This window comes from Petaurus breviceps, unplaced genomic scaffold, assembly GCF_028583685.1.
Source record: "Petaurus breviceps papuanus isolate PSGF00001 unplaced genomic scaffold, PetGlider_PUasm1.0 41, whole genome shotgun sequence".
Taxonomy (NCBI): Eukaryota; Metazoa; Chordata; class Mammalia; order Diprotodontia; family Petauridae; genus Petaurus; species Petaurus breviceps.
In genome coordinates this window covers 8,533,730-8,540,311 of record NW_027186320.1, presented here as the reverse complement: position 1 = coordinate 8,540,311, position 6,582 = coordinate 8,533,730, and the positions used below count along the sequence as shown (strand labels likewise).

Sequence of the window (6,582 nt, the reverse complement as noted above, 5' to 3'; positions counted from 1 at the left end):
ATCTATCTATCTATCTATCTATCTATCTATCTATCTATCTATCTATCCTTTGTCTCTATCCTTTCTATCTACATTTTACTTATAAATCTTTGGAAATTATTCTAATTACCTTTATAAGCAGTGGTAGAAAATAAAAATCAGAACACATCTCACTTTACAAAAATGCCAATGATTATTATCTCAGCAGAAATAGCTAAGAAAGTAACATGATGTAAGTTAAAAAATGAATTATTTTTATAACTCTGATTAGACCTATTGAAATTATCTAAACCCCAATGGACTATTTAAATATTTTCATATTATCATCTTTAAACTAATAGGATTAATAAAAGGTTTCCAAGGTATTTTAAGTATGGTTTTACACAATCAAAACTTCATTGTTATATTTTAACATTTGAATTCCTAGTATGTCTCTTTGTTTGTTAATGTGAACCCATTTTCCCAGTTCTTAGCATCTTGTGCCATGTTAACACAAGTAAATCTACATATCTACACAAGTGAATCACCAAGGCAGCCAAAGTAAAGACTAGAGGCTTTTGCAAGCCATCCAAACCATCACCAAAGCTTCTATTTTACCCATATTGTTACCTTCACTTTCTAAAAATACAGCCTGGCTTTCATTTCAACTGAGAAAGAGGGTTAAAGTCATTATCTGAATAATTCAAGACAGCAAAAATTGGTTTGAATTTTATAGTTATTTGGCATATAAAATTTACTAGAGTACTATACTGATTTCTGCTTCATGTTACCAGTGTAGATACAAATATAACTTAAGATTAATTAAACTTCTGGAAAACAGGAGGGGAAATTAGTCCTGCCCCTACCATATTTGAAATACATTCGCACTAATGATGTATCAGTTTACATTTACAGCATTTGAGTAGTGGTGACATGTGTTTCTTACAGCAACCAACAAACCAAGAATATAAATGTGTTATGCAAAGCTATTTCCAGGAAACTGGAGAATGATTTGTTTTATTTATTTTTAAAATTAGGACTGTGTCACAACTACTTCAGTGTTCATTTTGTTAGAGTAAATAAACATTCATTTCATGTTATTTCTTAATGTTCACCCTGACACCTGAAGACAATATCTCATTTATATGCAGTCTGCATTATGTTGATTTTTAAAAAGTCATGTTGTTAATAAATATTACATTGCTAGTACTTTATAAGGACAGGAAATTGAATTGATGCCTACCCTTTATTCCTTAAAAGCCCAGGGGTTATAGTATCTACAAGGAATGCTTTCATTTTAAATAACTTGATTCTATCAAACTAAACTAAGGAATGTGTTATGTTTTTTATGTGATAATGCAAAGCACTGAGATAGGATAATGTGATAAATCCAATCTATAATGTGACAGATGATGGAACACAGGCAATAAAATCACAAGATTTACAAAAAGCATAATTACATATTGGGTAATACAACAAAACTTCACATGGGAAAGTATTTCAGTCAGGGAGTTCTGCTGTCATGAAAACCAAGAAGAGAGCAGAATTAGCCTTAGGAACATCAGCACAGTACTATGACTGTTTAGGCATTTCTTTTACTGCTGAATTTTCTGGTTTGAGGTAGTTGCCTTCTGATTTATTATTTATTCTTTTCTAAAATCCTGATGCAACTTTTAATGTTAATTGTGATTTATGCACTCTGTAGAATGAAATATCTGAAATGAATTCTATTTTGTGAAAAAGTAAGAATTAGTAAAATTAAAGCATGAGTAAAATTATTAGGGAAAAGGTGCATTACAGTGCTGTCAATGGAATTGCTAAAGATTTGTCCTTCCCACCAGTACCTCAATAGTACTATGATACTCTAACATGTCATCATATCAATAAACAGTCATTATTTTGAAAACATTGACATTAGTTATTTTAAAAGGTGGGTTTATCCCAGGACTGTGCAAAGTTAAGGACCAGGTTACCAATGTCTACCTATATTGTACTGCACGCTTTCTTCTGATCAGTGGAATAGTGTTTTATGTTTAATATTTTTTTAAGTTTCTGGATTGAATAAAGGAGTTGACAATCATGTCAATATCAAGGTGGAGGAGAAAATGTAAATATGAAAAAATATTAAATTAAAATATCTCTCTTCTTAAAAAAATATTTAAGCAATGCATTTTAAGGAGGATCCTACATTCATAATAAATGTTGTCTAGCTTACCAATGGGGAAAGATACAAACAGTTCTGTCTGAAACATTTAAGAATAATTACATGACTTGGTGAAAAATTATATGCTGAAGTGATGACATATTCCCTCGGCATCAATCAGGTCCTATAACTTTAAATTTTGAAATTTATTATTTTTTTTCCATTTTTTTTACTTGTACTTAGAAATGAGCCAGAAGAAACGCTAAAAGTATATACTGGCCACATGTGCTTTATCTTTGCAAGAGAAAAGTATAATTGAAAGGGATACTACTTATGTCTCCCAGAAGAAGGATAGTGAGTGTGGAATGGAGAAGACACAACCTCAGGTTGTTAGTGACATCTGACAGGGCACAAACTTTTTGATTTCCTTTGTTTAAGACTGAAGATTATAGAGGCTCTCCCTATCTCCTGTCTCATTTTTAGTGAGCAGCAAAAGTTTTCTGCAAATTTTGAGGTTTAAACAGGCCTTCTACTGTAACTTGTTGGCAGAATGTGTGGACAGGGGGAGGGGCAGTGTAAGTAGAGGAAGGAATCTTATGACATAATCCAACACAGATAAAATCAATATGTTTCACCAAAAAGGAAGAAAGGGACACATTTGCATAATAATTTTATCATAACTGTTCATATTTTATATCTTCATAACTCATTTTCCTAAAGTGTTCTGAGGTGTGATAGATGAAACTATTTTATTAATAAGATCAATGAGGATTCAAATGGGGAAATATATTTTGCTGTGATGATCTCCATTTTTGTGAACTAAGAATTTATAATATCATTCTTTGCATGGTGCCTTTCTCCTTTAACATGAATGCTGGATAGGATTACATATGATGAATGCTTATTAAAATGCTTAATCAATTTCACCACTGCTCAGGTATCTTGGTTAAATGAATGAGGTCATCTTTCATGCTATTTGATTTTTGAAAGTCCATTTAAAAATGAATGCTATAATGAACTTAGTAAGCTGTTATATTCTTTTTCAAAGTTAAATTATAATTTAAACATATATTTTCTAATGCATGTAAAATTTTAAAAAATGTATCTTTGAGAAAACTAATATATAGCTATTAGTAATTGCTTTCACAAATGTTCTTTTTTCTTTATCTCACAAATAACCTTGATGCCAAATGACCAGAATTAGAATGTTATTTGATCCATAGAAATGTATTAGGACTACTAATTAGGAGTCTGAGAAGTACTCTCAGTGCTTGAGCTTATGGTTTCTGAATATAATTAATTGCTTATTATGCATCACTATTACCGGTAATAACACTTAAATAGAAACCCTCTTCCCATTGCTGCTGAATCAGCAGTATTAGACCAAAGCTCACCCTGTGCTGCCACCTAGTGGCACAATCAGTTGTAAAAATTGGATATTCTAGGAGGCTGGCATATCATCACCTGCCTTCCCATCCGGCTATAAATCTGGTCTAGCGACATAGGAAATAAGTCATCTGCACAAAAATCACCCAGATGAGACTTACTCTGCCTCAGTCATTTGTTTTCCATGGAAATCATATTAAGATCGGAAAATGACTCCTGAGAATTTGGAAAAGGTTGGCATTCGTTTAGAATTAACCTTTTCATTCTCCTCTATGGTGTTATTTAAGAAGAAAGATGAAACATCATACAAGAGGAAAGACAATTTCTAAAACATCAATGCTAGGGCAAATTTCTAGTTCCTCAGGAATGAAGAGCTGTGGATATCTAATAAATTATAATTCAGCCCTCCTCCCCTTTTATTATTTAGAGAAAGTATCTAGGTAGCTAATGAGGACCTAAGAAGTATCAAACAGATTATATGGAATCCTTCTTGTCAATGAACTGCTAGGTTTTGTAAAATGTGTAAATATAAAACTAATACCAGAGTCACATGTTATTAACCAGAATGAATAACTGCCACACTGTGCATATATGTTATATTCATAACCCTTTACTGTACTATGATGTCAAATATCTGAAACTCTATGACTGCAAACATAAACTGAGGGCACATGTGCCCATAAAGTCAGTTGAATATCATCATGTACTTCATGCAAAAAGAGGTTCAAATTTAATGAAAGCAGGAATTCATTCTCATGCATAGAAACATATAGAAACCTGTTCTCTCAAGTGAAATCTAACAATACACATTACTACATAAACGGACTTTTCTTTCACATTCAAAAAAAAAAACCCAACAACAACAGGGTGGGTTAAATATGAAGAGTTCCCAAGGCACAAACAGGATTAACAGCTTATGTTTGTTCCAGAAACTATTTATCTCCCATGCTCAGCATACTGAATATATATGAGCTGCTTTTAGTACTTGGTTTGAGGGTAAGGGGGAGGGAGGAAGTAAGACTTATCTTTGTAACTCCCCAGGCTATAAGCTTTCTTTCTTTTCAATAACACACCTTCTTGCCCTTTCTTCTTTATTATTTTAACCAAAAAGGAAAATACCAATTCATTCAAGGAGTGTTAGATGCTTGTGAAAGTTCTATTTATTAAAAATCATCACCATACCAGTGGGGTAGGGGTGGGGGCAGGGGTGAGAGAACATTCTCTTTCTTAATGTTATTCACCAAGAAAATCATCTTAAACCTAGATTTCCCCCAAGAGGGAAAGTCTAGTAACATGTACATTGAAGTATAAAGCCTGTTGTCAGCATAAGACAGGCAGATCATTCTTAATATAGATCCTTCAGGAGGGAGGAAAAAGAGGGGTAAAAAAAAGAATGCATCTCAAAACATCTCAGAAGTAATGGATGTGCAGTTTGGGATAATGGTGAGGCTTTTACTGGAATGAAAGATGAAGATTATAGGAAACAGCTCCATTTCTGTGGAAGCAAAAGATGATAGGTCAGTTTTAAGATGCTGGTTGGTGTTTGTCACTGATTGCACGTGTGGACTCCTTTTTAATGATAAGGAGATTGTAGATTTGTCTGGTAGCAATTAGCATGAAAAGCAGTATTAGCCCATTACCATTTCCCCAGCTTACAATGTCATCAATAGTTACTTGTTGGGCACATGCATTCAGACTAACAATGTGCTGCATTAATTTAACACCACATAAAATATGGATTTTATTGCAGCAGTGACAATAAATGCTGCAACTGCTGAGTACATGTATTTAATCTCTTTTCCCTTCTATTAGCAGACTTAGATATGAACTGTGTATACAGGAAATGTGTCTATTGTATTTCAAGGAACATCAAACAACTTCATGTATGTACATGTTCACTGGCCACCTATCTGTTATATCCATGTATCTGTTATCTGTCTGTCATTTATGTACTGAACCTTTTGCATGTTCCAGGAACTATGGGCGTGAGTGAGTGCTAAGTAGGGAGGCATTCCTTTCACAGGGATACAAAGTAATGTGAGGGAGAGAGAGCAAGAAGGTGTCATTTATAAAGCCGACTCAACATCAAGGTGAGCATAGATTAGCAAACATCAAAATAAAATCAATCACAGTTTTCAAGCATCTGCTCAGCTAGCAGGAAACCTAAAAGTATCAAATGAGCCCACTGTGGGGTAAAATCAACACCACCCCTCGTTTTTAATGATACACACAGTCATTCTAGGGACAAGGCGCACAAGCAGTTGGTCCTGTCACTGCATGCGGGCTGTTTCCTCTCTTCCTTCTCTTAATTGTACCAAAGTTGAAGATCATTTCTGAATATCACTGTGAACACTGTGATTCGTGGCATAAGAATAATAAGCGTTCTAAGTTTAAAAAAAGAGAGAGAAAGAGAGAGAAAGCGATAGACAGGTGAAAAGCTCCTACCTTTTGACTCTCCTTCTGGAGAAGGAAGTAGCATCCAACCCAAATAACGCCGAAGATTGTGCCACTATCTCCGCTTTTTGTTTATTTTCTGCTGTAATTTTCTAAGCCCGGTTCTACTTGAATCTAACTCAAGCTTTTCCTCAGCATCACTTTTAACTCTGGACTGCAGGGAAGCGAAGCGAACGGGGGAGCTCTCTCTGATTGGCTTTCATTCAGAGCTTCTGATTAATACAGAAGGAAAAAAAAGCCACCAGCCCTTCCTCACTCACACCACACACACACATACACACACACACACGCGCGCACACGCACGAACACACACACGCACGCACAGACACACAGAGCAAGCAGAGAAAGGTTCTGCTGATAGAGCTACAGCACTTGCCATGGGAAGGTTAGAGCCTGGGGAAGTGCAGCCTTTTCCAAGCACACTGATTTGCAAGTGAATGCGGTGGGAGGGTACATGAAGAGAGGAGGGCTTTGGGTGACAAACTTCCCCTCCCCCCAGGAGAGAATGGCTCTCTGTGTGGAAGTCGAAGGTAATCAGCCTAGTCTAATCTGCTCTATGTAGTAATAAAATTTGAGGGGGTGGGGGAGAGGAGGGAGGAATGACTTCTTGTATTTTTTTATTTTAAATTTTAGAAGGAGAA

General features: G+C 35.0%; 1 protein-coding gene across 2 annotated transcripts in view; it reads right to left on the bottom strand.

Moving 5' to 3' along the window:
* Positions 1-6,370, bottom strand: part of LOC138171080 (cadherin-10) — a 313,231-nt gene extending 306,861 nt beyond the window's left edge. For both annotated transcript variants that reach the window (XM_069100488.1, XM_069100487.1), the window contains exon 1: positions 5,933-6,370. The gene's annotated coding sequence lies outside the window, so the exon portion shown is untranslated. The remainder of the gene's footprint in view (positions 1-5,932) is intronic.
* Positions 6,371-6,582: the final 212 nt, after the last annotated feature.